The sequence below is a fragment of the Miscanthus floridulus genome, chromosome 9 (genome assembly GCF_019320115.1).
Source record: "Miscanthus floridulus cultivar M001 chromosome 9, ASM1932011v1, whole genome shotgun sequence".
Classification (NCBI taxonomy): domain Eukaryota; kingdom Viridiplantae; phylum Streptophyta; class Magnoliopsida; order Poales; family Poaceae; genus Miscanthus; species Miscanthus floridulus.
In genome coordinates this window covers 93,567,758-93,582,964 of record NC_089588.1, presented here as the reverse complement: position 1 = coordinate 93,582,964, position 15,207 = coordinate 93,567,758, and the positions used below count along the sequence as shown (strand labels likewise).

Below are 15,207 nucleotides of genomic sequence, written 5' to 3'. Positions count from 1 at the left end.
ATCCCAGAAGTCACTGCCGGTGAATGTAGAACCAAGATCGGTGATGATACTGTTCGGCAGCCCAAACCTATGGATGATGTCATCGAATAGCTCCGCTGCTTTCTTTGTTGTAGACTGGACGAGCGGTTTGTACTCAATCCACTTGGAGAATTTGTCAATAGAGACATAAACCCATCGGAATCTGCCTAGGGCATTCTTGAATGGCCCAATCATGTCCAGCCCCCAGCATGTGAATGGCCAAGAGGTGGGAATCGTTTGCAAAGCCTGAGCTAGAATGTGGATCTGTTTGGCGAAAAATTGGCATCCCTCACATCATCGGACAAGTGTCTTGGCGTCTGCGACTGCTGATGGCCAATAAAACCTACTCAGAAAGCTTTGCCGACCAGACTTCTAGAGGCTACGTGGTTGCCGCAGGATCTGACGTGGATTTCTTGAAGTAATGCCACTCCTTCTTCCTAAGAGATGCACTTCTAAAGCAATTCCTCCTTTGCATTCTTCCACATCAGCTTGCCATCGACTAGCACATAATGCTTGCTACGATGAATGAGGCGCTCCATCTTGATCTTGTCAGCCAGCACATCTGCAGTGGTTCGGTACTTGATGAAAGGCTCTCGCCAATCACTGCTCGGTGCGGGGATTACCAGGACCAACTGCTTGGCAGGAGACAATTCTAGAACTTCTTGCTCCTACTTAATGGATGGCGTTCAGAGATCCTAGACAAAGACACCGGTTGGGACCTCAGCTCTGGTCGACCCTAGCTTGGATAGCTGTTTGGCTGCTTGGTTCTGATCTCGTACGACGTGGTGGTATTCAATACCGTAGAATTTACCCTCCAATTTTCTAATTTTTGAGCAGTAAGCATCCATCTTATCACTAGTACATGACCAATCTTTGTTGACCTGATTAATGACGAGCGCGGAGTCGCTGTATACCAAGAGGCGTTCAATGCCAAGCTCGGTAGCTATATGGAGACCATGAAGACAAGCTTCATACTCGGCGATGTTATTGGAGGCTGGAAAATGAATCCGGAGGACATATCGGAGTTCTCCTCGGATGGGGAGACAAAGAGCACACCTGCCCCAGCACCATCAAGGTTGAGGGAGCCATCGAAATACATAACCAAGTGCTCGGGTCGGTCGACTGAGATAGGAGCTTGCATGTCGGTCCATTTGGTGATGAAGTCAGTGAGCACTTGAGACTTTATCGTCTATCGGCCCCTAAAATCAATGGAGTATGTGTCGAGCTCTACCATCCATTTAATGATGTGGCCATTGGCTTCTTTATTATAGAGGATGTCGCCCAGCGGATACTCAGTAACCACTGCTACTTGGTATGTTTCAAAGTAATGGCAGAGCTTCCTGGACGTAATAAGGATAGTATACAACAACTTCTGGACCTATGTATACCGAGCCTTAGACTCATTCAGGACCTCACTGATGAAGTAAATAGGGCACTGAACCTTATAAACGTGCCTGGCTTCTTCTCGTTCGACGACAATGGCAGTGCTGACAACACGGTTGGTTGCGGCGATGTAGATCAATAAGGTTTCACCAGCTTGCGGTGCCGTCATGACTGGAGGTGTCGTGAGAAATTGTTTGAGCTCGGCAAAGGCCTTGTAGGCTTTAGGCGTCCAGGTAAACTTCTCCAAAGCGTTGAGCAGCTTGAAGAAAGGTAGACCCTTTTCGCCAAATCGGGATATGAAACGACTTAAAGCCGCCATGCACCCCGTTAGCTTCTAGACATCCTTCACATAGGTCAGCAGTTTCATCTTGGTAACCGCTTCTACTTTCTCTAGGTTTGCTTCGATGCCATGGCGACTAATGATGTTGCCAAGGAGGATACAAGATGGAACACCAAATATGCACTTAGTGGGATTCAGTTTCCATTGGATTGCCTTTAGGTTTTGGAAAGTTTCTTTGAGGTCGGCGATGAGGTTGTCAAAAGTCTTAGACTTAACCACCACACCATCGACGTAGGCCTCGATGTTCTTCCCAATTTGGTCCTTGAAGCATCGCTGGATAGCCCTCTGGTAGGTGGTGCCGGTGTTCTTTAACCCAAAGGATATGGTGGTGTAGCAGTAGGCACCGAAGGGTGTGATGAATGAAGTCTTGATCTATTCTTCCTGCTTTAAGGAGATCTGATGATAACTAGAATAACAATCAAGAAAGCACAAGAGCTCACAACCGGCTATTGAATCTACGACCTCGTTAATGCGAGGTAAGCCGAAGGGGTCTTTAGGGCAGTGTTTGTTAAGATCGGTGTAATCAACGCACATTCTCCATCCATTATTCTTTTTGCATACAAGGACTAGATTTGCCAGTCACTCTGGGTGATACACCTCTTTGATAAAGCCGGCTGCTAGGAGCCATGTTATTTCTGCCCTAATGGCCTCCATTTTGTCTTGTGTGAATCGTCGAAGCTTTTGCTTGATCGGCTTGGCGGTCGGCGAGACGTTTAAGGAGTGCTCGATCAGCTCTCGAGGAATGCCGGGCATGTCAGCAGGTTTCTATGCAAACATGTTGATGTTTTTGTGAAGGAAGCTGACGAGCGCATCTTCCTATTTGGGGTCGAGATGGGCCCTGATCCGAGCTGTCTTGCTTCTATCACCGACGATGAGCTCAACCTCCTTCATGTCCTTAGACTTAGTCGTAGACCGAGGTGGCTCCTAGGTCGGGATCTCCTACTTCTCTGCTGGCACCTTCTTGGAGTCGACGATGCAAGCCTGCATTCTGGCGGAGAGGCCCATCGCTTCGGCGATGGCAAGGCCTTCTCTTTCGTAGTCGTAGGCAGCTAAGACGTTAGCGCGTAGGGTAAGAACGCCCTGCTCCATTGGGATCTTCAGCACTAGATAGACATAGTGTGGCATAGCCATGAACTTGGTGAGAGCTGGTCGGCAAGGATGGCATGATAGGCGGTGTCGAAATCTGCCACGAAGAAGTTTAGGTGCTCAGTACGAAAGTGCTCGGCGATGCCAAACTGGACTGGTACCGTGATCAGCCCCAAGGGGTAGGACGCTCTGCCAGGTACGATCCCCCAGAATGGAGAATCAACAGGGACGAGATCGTCCTTCGTGAGACCTAACTTAGTTAGGGCTCCGGCGAAGAGGATATTGAGGGCACTCCCACCGTCGATGAGGACCTTCCTGAACCGCACGTTGCGAATGGTGGGTTGTAGCACGAGTGGGAAATGGCCTGGTTATGGGATATCTACCCACTGGTCAGCCCTACTGAAGGTGATAGGGTGCTACGACCAGTCTAGATATCTGGGATCGGCGATCGTGTCTTGCCTAGTGATCGACATGACCAGCCGAGCGATGAGCTTCCACTGGCGTTTGCTCTCGAAGGTAGCATATCCTCTAAAGATTGTGGCGATGGTCTTGTTGGTGTCCTAGAAGGCGGGTCTTTCATCCTTAGGATGCTCCTCCACCTTGTCGTCGTCTGATTCGTCATCCTTGTGCGTTTGCCTCTTCTGCTCCTCATCACGGAAAGCCTTGGCCATGCCATAGCATTATCGCATGGTATGCTTGCTGTTCTTGTGAATCAAGCATGGACCATCAAGGAGCTTCTCGTAGGCAGCATTAAAATTGTGCTTAGCACGTGTCTTCTCTACGGTGTTGATGAAATTGTTTGGTCGGTGGTGATGTAGCTGTGCAGCGCTCGATCCCTCTGGCCGATCATTATGATGGCGTTCGCGATCGTCGTAGCACCTGTCGCGGTCTCCATAGCGCCATTCTTCACGGCGATCATCATCATGACGTGGGGGCGATCCGAGTAGGAGGAACGAGCAACGTCATCCTTGAATTGCCAATCAGCTTCTTTAGAGTCAGCGTATGAGTTCGCTGCCTTCAGGAGGTCACCAATGGTCTGGGGCCTCTTGTGGTAGAGCTTGGAGTGCAGCTCCTGGTGATGATGAAGTCCTCTGGTGAAAGCGGCAATGGCCTCTCTATTGCTGTTGTTGGGGACTGAGTTCCTCGTTTCCGAGAAACGCCTGATGTAGCTTCGCAGGGGTTCCCAAGCTGTCTGATAGAGTTTCTCTAGATCATATTCCATGCTAGGCTGCTGGCATGTTGCCATATAGTTCTCGATGAAGACTTTCTTGAGATCATCCCAAGATTCGATGGAGTCCTCCCTCATGCCCATGAGCCAGTTATTCGCTGATTGGGTGAGCATGACAGGCAAAAAATTTGCCATCACATCACTGCTTCCCCTGGTGGCACGTACAGTGATCTCATAGAGCTGCATCCACTACTCGGGATTGGCCTTGCCGTCGTAGGGATCGACCCCAAAGACCTTGAAGCCTATGGGCCACTGTACAGCTCGCATCCTTGCTATCAAGGGGTAGGGTCCCACCGGCTCAACGGCGGGGAGTACTCAGAGGCTGACGGGGTTGCCGTGTTGGTTGTTGTACTCCTGTCGACGTTGGAGTTCTACCCGATGCCGCCGAGCATGACTGTTCTCGATGCGTTGGCGAGCATCGAGGTTGGCGTTGATGTGGTCGCGTGCATCACCGCACAGGGGTTGATTAACCTCCTGGTTGGCATCACAAACTGTTGGTCGTGCCGATCTCTTGGTACTTGCGATCCGGGGTTGACGACAATATTGCCCCTGGACTGCCCCCCCCCCCCCCCCGATGATCTGGCCGTCTCCCTAGTTGCGGTGAAGTTTGGAGCTGTGGTAACGACTCCCCCCATCATGACTAGAGCCACGGGGTTACGACTGCGTGCCGACGCGGTCGAAAAAGACAGAACTGGGTTCTGGATGTCATTAACCTGGACCTGAGCTGCTTTAAGCAGCACTTGGATCTTGAGTACCTCCGGCGTTGGTGGAAGTCTAGCCAATTCGTTGGTGGCCATAGCCAAATTGGCGCTCGGCGTTTGCTCCACCTGTTGGTTGTCCACCACAAGGAACTCTTGTTGGAGATTGCGGGTGAGAGGCGGCAGACCACCTCTGGCGACTTGAGCGGCATTTTCGGCTTCCTCATGGCGACGCCATTGGCGATCGGTGTTCCTGGCCTCGCGCTAACGGTGCTGGACATTGGTTTCTCCATCGACGGCGACGCTGTCGTGGATAACCATAAAGAGATCTCCCCCAAAACCTGGTCGAAAAGGAGGACAACTGTTGGTGGAGCCCTCGGAGTACGGCTTGGGGCTTTCCTCCAGGATGGTGTTAAGCGTTTCGTCCGGATGCTGCCGGATCTGCACCATGTTCACCGTTGGCGCAGGCTGGTCGGCCTCAGGGAGGTCGATCTGGTAGAGGTCGTTGACGTGACTGCGCTCGGCGTGGTCAGCGAAGAGATGGTGCACGGCGTCCTGACAGATCGGATCCGCACCCACTAGCCCAAAAGGATAGGGCGTCGGAATGCTCTCCATCAGGGCTTCATAATTGGCGAGACGTAGGCCTGTAGCTGAGAGTGGTCGACGTTGGACGATGCGCCCTTCTGGAGTTGTTGTGATCACCAGATCTACATCTTGCCACCTCGGACGACGTACACGAGCAGGGTGCTCGGCATTAGTGGCATGGTGACCTTGGAGTGCAGGGGTCTTGCCACCCTTGGAAGATCGTTCTAAGACCGATTCCGCGAGAGACAAGCACTCAGCTAAGCCGTTGGTGACCCGATCGACGGATGTGATCAGATCATCCTGATCAAAGGATCTCCTAGCTCGACGAGGAGTCGAGATCGGAGCTTCAGGTGCCAGCGCCGGCGTGATCGGCACCAACACATTCAGGACAGGATTATCATGTATTGTCTCCACGATTTCTCCGTGGCCATTAGCGTTGATGATCCAAGTCATGGATCCAATTGTAAACGACTGGCCCGGCTCGGCGGAGTTCATGGAGCTTGGGAATTTGACCATCTGGTTGGCCATGAAATCAGCACGCACACCCCCTACCTGGCGCGCCACTGTCGACGAAATCTGGTCGGCAGTCTACCGACGGGTATACCCACAGTAGTAGATGATCGGTAGAGGTGCGCGTAATAGGAACCGGATGGTGACACGGGCGCAGAGACAGCGATTTAGATAGGTTCAGGCCATCAGATCGACGTAATACCTACATCTTATGTCTTTGGTGGATTGTATTATGAAAGACGAGATGATATGAGATGTTTTTAGGGGGGTCCCTACCCGCTTTATATAGCTGGGGGTAGGGTTACAAGTTGGTTAGATCTAGATCTATTCGGTTACATGGTAAATATTTACAAGGAATATTATATCTAATATATCCAAATAGATCATTTTCTATCTTCAAGATTCCTTCCTGAAAGCTTATGGTGCACGCCAAACAGTGCCTTACACCACACGCCTTGATCTTGTGGGTTGGACCGTCCCATTGCCGTGGATATCTAGGGTTATACCCCCACAGGGATCGGTCGGATAAATTTAACCATTCAATTGTCTCCTCACTCAGTCTCTCTCAGCTCAGTGCTGAAGCTTCTCTCCACTATCTTCTTTCCATGTCTCCCAATTGAGTGTTCGTTATAACTCCTGAGGCCCAGTCGCTCAGAGAAAGTTCTAAGAAGCTGGGTGCACCGCAGGCCTGATGCTTCTCCCCCCTTCTCTTGGTAAGTTCTTGCTGGTCTTCCTTGCTGCATGCTCGTTGTCTTCTTTGAGTATCTGTTTACCTGACTGGATTGCTAGTTCTTGAGTATCTGTTTGCTTGACTGGATTGCTAGTTCTTGCCGGTCTTCCTTGCTGCATGCTCAGTTGCTCACACACAAGTATTGCCTGTTTGACTTCTTGGTCGTCGTCGTCTTCTTCGGGTACCTGTTTGCTTGAATGGATTGCTTCCTCTCCGTTAGAGCGGTTTCCCCTGCTTCAGAGCTTATAGGCGCCTGTGCTTCTTGCTTGCCTTTTGTGGCAAAACCAATGGAAGGATAGTAAAGCTCTGTTTAGCAGCAATCGGAGATCAAGTGGGAGCTCAGGACCCAAGGTCGTCACCACCTTGTCCTCATCTCCTCACTGCAATGGGTACACTGATAAGTGACAGGATTTGTAATCATTCAAAAGAGATTGAAAAGATTCCTCAGAAGCAAAAACTGAGAAAGAGCTAAAACATCTGAGATGGTTCTCATTGATTGCAATATCGAAATATCTCAATGATGTATGGTCACTAATCTAATAACTGACTCAGGACCCAGCAAGGCACATTGGATGGTTCCCATGCTAAAGATCATTAACTTCATAACCACTATCCAGCTGTTACTTTTCTTACTTTCCATGCATATCCCTGCAAAAGCACTAAAGAAAGTGTACCACCACTCTGTTTACGGCTTTATGCTGTCAAAAAATTGTACCTAAGAGCATGTGCATGTTATGATGGAGGTGGCACAATCCAGTTTAGTCCATGTTACTGTCAGAGCAATTTCTGTTTGTTTGCTCCTTGGCCATTTGGACTAAATTATATACTTCAGTTCTTGTCCTGATCCAAGGAGCAATGGCCCTGCCAAAAATGACTGCTATTGCGATGTATTCCCAAGAAACAATGGCCAAAATCCCCCCCCCCCCCCCCCCCCCACACACACACACACACACACACGCAAAAAAAAAAAAAAAAGTGAACATGGGGAATTTGGTGAATACAAGTACTGGCCAACCGTCCAGCACCCAGATATGCAATGACTACGGTCTCTGTTTCTGGTATCCTTTGTCATGTCATCCGAAGAATTCTCTTGGTCCATATCGATATCTGAAATCAATGAAAAAGGCTGGAAAGTTTTCTGAACCATCCAAATGTATGTGTTGGAACTTGGAAGTGATCTTTGACATGAATCTGTAAACAGGACATGTGACAAAATCCAACGTGCTGACACATATGTCCCGTGTCATTTTGCATGTGTAGCATCAATGTCAACAGTTGCAAGTTGTTCCGTGTAACGATTGCTGGATTCTGTCTGTCAATTTCATGTTCTACTCTCGGTCTTCACTTCTGGATCTCATTTCCCTCTGATAGATACTGGAAAACATCATGCACAGTCATCGTGCAACCCAGTTTGGAAGTATATAGGATACCTAAGAGATAAGGATGGAAACTCTGCAGGGCATAGCTTGGGGAAGTCAATAACAATCCTGAACATGATTGAGATGTAACAGCAGACATGGCACCGCCAATATACATGATCAACCGGGCTCGAATTGGTGCAAGGTTTGAATACTAATATACAGTCGTACAGACAAAGCTTGATAGGTAAAACCATAAAGCAAGTGGGAGCTCATAACTGAACTGTCGTCAACACCTTGCCCCCATATGATCGGTGAAACATGTTTCATTGATAGGAGACCAGGTTCATCCTCAGTCATAACTCGTAAGAATACTTATTTTGTACTTTCTTCGTTTCAAATTGTAAGTTATTTTGACTTTTTTTATAGATGCATAATTTTTGCTATGCACCTATGTATAAAACTATACATTATGTCTGGATGTATAATAAGGGGGTGTTTGGTTCCACGGACTAAATTTTAGTCCATATTACATCGGACGTTCGGATGCTATTTAGGAGAACTAAATATGAGTTAATTATAAAACTAATTACATAGATGGAGACTAATTTACGAGACAAATTTTATTAAGCCTAATTAATCCGTCATTAGCACATATATTACTGTAGCACCACATTGTCAAATCATGGACTAATTAGGCTTAAAAAATTCGTCTCGTAAATTAGTCACAATCTGTGCAATTAGTTATTTTTTGTTTATATTTAATACTCCATACATGTGTCAAACATTCAATGGGACAGGGACTAAAATTTCCTGTAAGAACCAAACAGCCCCTAAAAACTATGAGCCTAGAAAAGTTAAAATGACAAAAAGAACACAGATCGAGGTGTGGTACAGAGTTGAACACAGACACTAATTGCACTGACGCATTCCTCTGCAGCTCTGTTAAGGCCCCGTTTAGATCCAAATTTTTTTGAATTTTGGCTACTGTAGTACTTTCGTTTGTATTTGGCAATTAGTGTTTAATTATGGACTAATTAGGTTCAAAAGTTTCGTCTCACGATTTCTCACCCAACTGTGCAATTAGTTTTTTTTTCGTCTACATTTAGTACTACATGCATGTACCGCAAGATTCGATGAGACGGATATTGCGCAAAATTTTTTAAATCTAAACAGGCCCTAAACAATGCGGTCATTGCTGGACGTGGAAAGCAGTTCATACTGTTGAGAGATGATGATATACATGATATATAGGTCATTGTCCCCGGCCCCGCTAGCTTTTTCACGGGGACGGACGATATCTGAAAACAAGGATGAAAACTGGAAAGTTTTCAGAAATCAGACGCAATGACGACTTGATGCAATGATGCTCTTTTTTTTTTTTTTTGAGAAGAACAATGATGCTCTTCCGACAGGCACATACTGTTGGAAGTTTGCAACTGCAACTTGTTCCGAATGCGACGGATCCATTCATTTTCGTACGTAAGGACCACACCGCACCACGGCAGCAGTTCTCGAAACGAAATTGAGCTTTGTTAGGGTGCTTGGGTGGAACCACCGGTTCCTCCCTACAAAATTATTTGGAGCCGAAAAGGTAATTAAGGGTAGTTAAGTATTTTTCCTGTACATAAGCCCAATAGCCCCTCCCCACCCCACGTACTGCCTCGCCCCGACGCGAGCGGCGAGCTTCGAACGTGAGAGATCCGACACGCGCGACAGCGCCGTCGACGCCCGCATCCAACATCTCGTGCGGCCGCCCTCGCGCCCTCGACCTCCGCCCCACTCGCCCCGTCCCGCCATCTGCCCGTCGCTCTGGCTCCGCGCAGCTGTGCTGCCCGCGCCGACGCGCTCCGCTGCTGATGCGCCAGCTGCGGTGCCCCTTCTCCTTCTCCACGCGGTCCGCGCCTAGCTCCTCCGACCTCCGTGGTCACCATCTTCCCACGGCCACGAGCTCGCCCGCCCAGCACGGCTTTGGGGACTCTCGGTGCTGCTCCAAATCGGCGGCGGCAGCAGAGGGGGCGAGGGAGGAGTGGCGGCAGGAGCCCCGCTGGGCCTTGTCGCAATGCTTGGAGGAGGGAGGGGTGCGGCTGCAAGTTCTCGTCGTCCTACTCTGAGAAGCTCGACGCTTCTTCAAAGTACATGTGGATTTATGTTGTATTTGGATATATATTTTTCTAAAGGAAAACGGACGTATATTGCGTAGGCATGATGACACGGTGACATCACCATGCTAGCAACGGACAGAGCACGCACGCAGCACGCCACACGGCCGGCTGCTTGCGTCCATGCCGCGCAGCGCTCTGCGCGTGCACTCGCGTGCGGGAGGACGCGCTTGGACGTTCGCGCTGCGCTCGGCCATGCCTGGAACCTCGTGTTCGCCGGAGCTAGCGGCAGCGGCGCGAATTGCGGCCTATGGGCGGATTTCTGGGAGAGGCTCTGTTTCGAAGCTATGGAACGTGATTGAGGAGATGGGGAGGTGGCAGGGGCGCGGGAATGCTCTCCGAGGCTTACCAAGGGCAGAGGAGCGTCGGCAGTGGCAGCCAGCCGGAGCTAGCTCCGCACAGCAAGGGCAGCTAGGCGCAGTCCGCCGGCTCCGAGGAAGAAAGAGTGGAGGTGGGGACGGTGGCTGGGTGCGAAGAGGCCGAGGACTCTGCTGCTGCCTCGGGAGAGAACACACGGATAAGAGATGAGAAGTAGCTTCTCAAATGAGAAGTAGCTTGTAGACCGTAAAAATATTAGAAACCAGTTCCGGATCCACCTATTTTTTTTTCCGGTGCACAACTTAAGCTGCTTCCACTTGGTTCCTTGTATTTTTAAACCATCAGATCTAACTGAAACGGAGGGCACCTATTATTTCCAAGGAACGACTGCCCTGAAACCCGTGAAGATGCGCTGAACAACAATAACGGATTCCGTCCGCAAGGAGGTCAAGGGTGGAACTAGTCGCGCCGAAAATATCAGGAGGTAACTTTTCGTATAATTCAACATTTTCAAATCAACCCTCCTTGAAAGATCTAGTGTTAGGGCAAGCTAAAATAAATAAAAACCTAATAAAGAAACTTGCCTCCAACAATAAAATTTTGGAAAATATTAATTCAAAAATAGAAGGTTTAAACTTTTCCGTGAAAAATCAATTGAGCTTTAATAAAATGTTTGAAACACAATTGGCTCAACTTGCTGCCACAATTCCTGCAATTGATTCTAAGAAGATCCCGGAGCAACCCGGGAATTCATTTGAAGTCGTCAATGCGGTGACCACGAGGGGTGGTAAGTCCACTCGAGATCCACCATATTCTTACCATGCAGGAAAAGCCAAAGAGCACAGGGAGACCGAACCTTCAACAAGATCCACAGGGATACAACCTCGGACCATAGGTCTCGAGCTCACTTGGGGGAGAAACCCTCCACTTAAGAGGTAACATGTATCCTACAAACCCTCCACTTATTAGTAGAAGTAACTAACAAGATTCCAGCTGGCGAACACAGGATCCATCACTATTTATTCCCCGTCGATATTAAGCTTTTTTTCCATTGTGATTGTAAACAATCCTAACTAATGCTGTTGTTTTGGTGACAGCAGGAAGAAGTTGACATATCACCTACCACATGTTGCATTGCTAACCTACGAACAATAATCACAGTCTTGGGCGTTCATACGAGACACAGCCAGCTCTGTGTTGAGGAATTAAAAGTCGTCGGCGGATCAGTTCTTAGGATGCTTTCAATCGGTAGCTGCGTTGGTATTGTCATACGGAATAGGAGCTACGAATAAGAACACAACACTGAACACGGGTCCTATTTCTCAGGAACCGACTTAAGTACTGTCACATAATAAATATTCACGTGAACACACACATCAAGTAGCTAGAAGCTACTATCAAACATAAGTTCCAAGGACACCTTGCTGGTATCGAATCTAGATACTTCAAAGTGTTTTCTGCTGATCGATGAGTGCGTGGAATGTTTATACGTTTACTATGAAATGTTTACTATTTTACCACCTATAGGGCACAAATAACTTCATGCACAAATCAGTAAATTCCTGTGTTTGACATGTATGCATGTGTGAGTGATGAGTGATTGTCAAGAGGTGATCGAAGCTTTGGTTAAGTGTGCGTGAGACTAACCATGACGTGAGATATGTGTGCAACATGTCTCTGGGCTTTTGTGATGTGCAGATGTTGAGCGTGAGACGGTCGATGGCAATAGAGAAGGTCAAGCGAGGAGTCTGTGCACGATGGACCAGGAGCGGTAAGGGGCGGACGTGAGGCCTGAACCAAGGGACCGAGGGCGGGAGGATGGACTCTGGATGGCTAGCACTTGGACATGTTGATATGCAAGTGTACAAGCAGAGGATGGTGGTGAAGACGGTGTTGACCAAAGTTAAGATGGCGATCGGACCAAGTCAAGGCGTGCATGCGAGCGGGACATGCGTCGACATCGTGGAGAAGGCGTAGCGGGACATGCTGTGGGCGACCATCGGTGAGCATGGAGGGCATTTGCAACGACGGTGCGACATCGGCATCACCTTTTTTTTTGTTGTAAAACAATTTGCACTAGAAGTTGATGCAACTAAATGGCCAGCATAAATGCATTTACAGTAGGCCCACCAATGAAGATGTGTTTGTAGTGGGGGTTCTTAAGCCGGCGCTAGTGAAAATTCTCTATTTCACTAGCCTTTCACACTAAAGATTCAAACAACCGCCAGTAAAGATAAAAAACTACCGTTAGTATAAAAAGCTTTTTGTACTAGTGACATCTTGACATTTGATCCAAAGTATGTTCAAGTAATGCACTTAGAAAATGTTGAGCAACTGTAGTGATGACGTCAACATTTAACTCTTGGAAGGATGCAACTCCTTTTAAGTCTTGCTACATATGTTACTATAAAAATAAAATTCAGAGATGAATATGCAAATTTCAGGCCCACATCAAAGCTTCTAGTAATATATATGTTGACAGGACTCAAAGAAGATATTTTCTTGAGTAGTGACAAGATAAGAAAACAGAGCATCGGGACTATAGTCTACAGAGCAAAACCTTATGTCATCTAGAAACGAGTCAAACGTATATGCTAATATGCTTGCATTCTAAGTACATCTGATGGTAGCGTAGAACATGTCCTCAAATTTCAGATAAACCAGGAGATGGCTAATTGGCAAGACACATACAAGGCCTAGACTAAAGATTTTATGACAATAAAGTTTACTCGCCAAATACACTGTCTCTACAACCTCGTCGACAGATAAATCAGAGCCTTGGTAATCATGGCATCTGATTCACTGAAATACTTCTAGCAAAGCAAAGAGGCACATCGAGACACAGATGAGCAATCGCGGGGGCCACGACAACACAGTGAACATTATTCGAGCCACCAGCAACAACTAAGCGCTTCAGTGAGGTGCGATATGATCTCAGTGAGATAGTGCCACCAGCAGTTCTTCAGAACCAAGATCTTCTGTGAGCCGGAGGTGATTGCTTGAAACGCACAGGTGCAGTCCTCCAGCTCCAAATTCTCCAATGATCTGGACGACGAACGGACATGGTTCCCGAACCGAGCATCCAGAGCCACATTGCAGAGATACAGCCTCTTGAGGCGCCATGAACTGGAGCTCAGTCCGTCGCCGTCAGCGCGATGACGGGGAAGGTCCGGGGTGCAGTACTTCATGGCGCGTCGGAGCCATCCGCCTGCTTGTCTATGGGCACGAAAACCAGGCGCCCTGCTCCTGTTAACACGCAGGCTCAAGGAATCCAATAGAGCCACGTTGCAGCGGTGCATCAGGCTACCGGTGAAATCCTCGAAATCCTCCCACTCCTTGGCACGGTCTTTGCAAGACGCCGACGGCGCCGACAACGCAGTCCTGCAGATGAACTTGTCGTGGTCGACGTCGAGGCACGGCACGGAGCGCCAAAGGTGCCGCCAGCGCGTGGCCACCACGCACGTCTGCACCGCCTGCCGGGCCTTCAGAAACGACATGATGGCGTGGAGCAGGCTGTCCGGCAGCGCGCTTAGCCGGTCCGCGTCGCCAGCCGAGCGTCCGCCGCGGCCTCTTGCGCGGGCACGCTTTGTTGCGGCCTCGATCTCCATGGCGCGTCCTGCTCGGAAAAATGAACAAACAAATAAATAAATCCATTTAGGGGAACTCCACAAAATTAAATCCTGTTCGATTACTACACTAGATGAGCCGCGCTGCTAGGTCGAAGACACGGCGCAAGATTTAAGAGATGGCGACATGACATCGTCGGAAGATCGAATGGAATCAAGAAGAGTTCACGAGGGCCGAAAGCAAACCATTCATGGGCACGGGAAATGGGGGCTTACCGTTACCGAGCTCATCCGCAGCCTGAGCCTGCCGTGGGGGAGACGCGGCCATGAGATGGGGCGGCGCCGCCGCCTAAGCCCTCGACGGCAAGACGCGGGATCTGGGACGACGAGTATACAGTTCTGGGCCGGCCCAGTTGCCGCGACCGGGTTTGCGTTTATATTACGTATAATAAAATTTTCTTACATAAGTCTACAGCCGGAGCCCAGCGGGGACATCAACGAACAGGGAAAAATACATACATAATTACATGCTCCATGAGAAAGCACTCATGTACATGGATTCTTGACACCTTTTTCTCCATGCAGATAATAAATTCTCAAAAAGTTTGCAAGCTTCTCTATGTTTCAACAATCTTAGATGTTCTCGGATCTATTGAAAGAACAGAGCATCATGAAAATAGTGCACAACAAACATGCAAATCGGTTATATGAATGAATATGGAAATTCCATTCAATTCCACAAACCATGCTGGGTAAATTGGATTCACTTTTATGCTGCCATTACCAAACAGATCAGACAAAATATTAGAGAGAAAATAGCTTCATGCTCTCATCTACTCTAGTGTCATTGACACCACACTCCCTCGTCATATCCTCGATGCATGTGCTGTCATCTTTGAATTTCTTTTGCATAGGAACTAAACAAACAAGTGAGTAAATTAGTTATTTAACTGTTTAATGGACAACGACACCATTGAGAAAATAAATAAATCAAACCATACATGTAAATTCACTGATATCAAAAGTAAAATGCTACTGGATAACAACTTATAATATGTACTGAACTGCTAATGTAAGTTCAACATACCCCCAGGGCCCAGGCTACGGTGTTTCTTTACTATGCTGAACAGAAAAAGAATATATCTACCAATATATGTTTTTACCTCTTTTATGAATAGATCTTGTAGTGGTGAGATCACTATGAATCTCAGACTCAATATCACCA

The 15,207-nt window shown here is 48.2% G+C and overlaps 1 pseudogene; it reads right to left on the bottom strand.

Moving 5' to 3' along the window:
• Positions 1-13,006: 13,006 nt before the first annotated feature.
• LOC136482403 (MEIOTIC F-BOX protein MOF-like) lies at positions 13,007-14,481 on the bottom strand (annotated as a pseudogene).
• Positions 14,482-15,207: the final 726 nt, after the last annotated feature.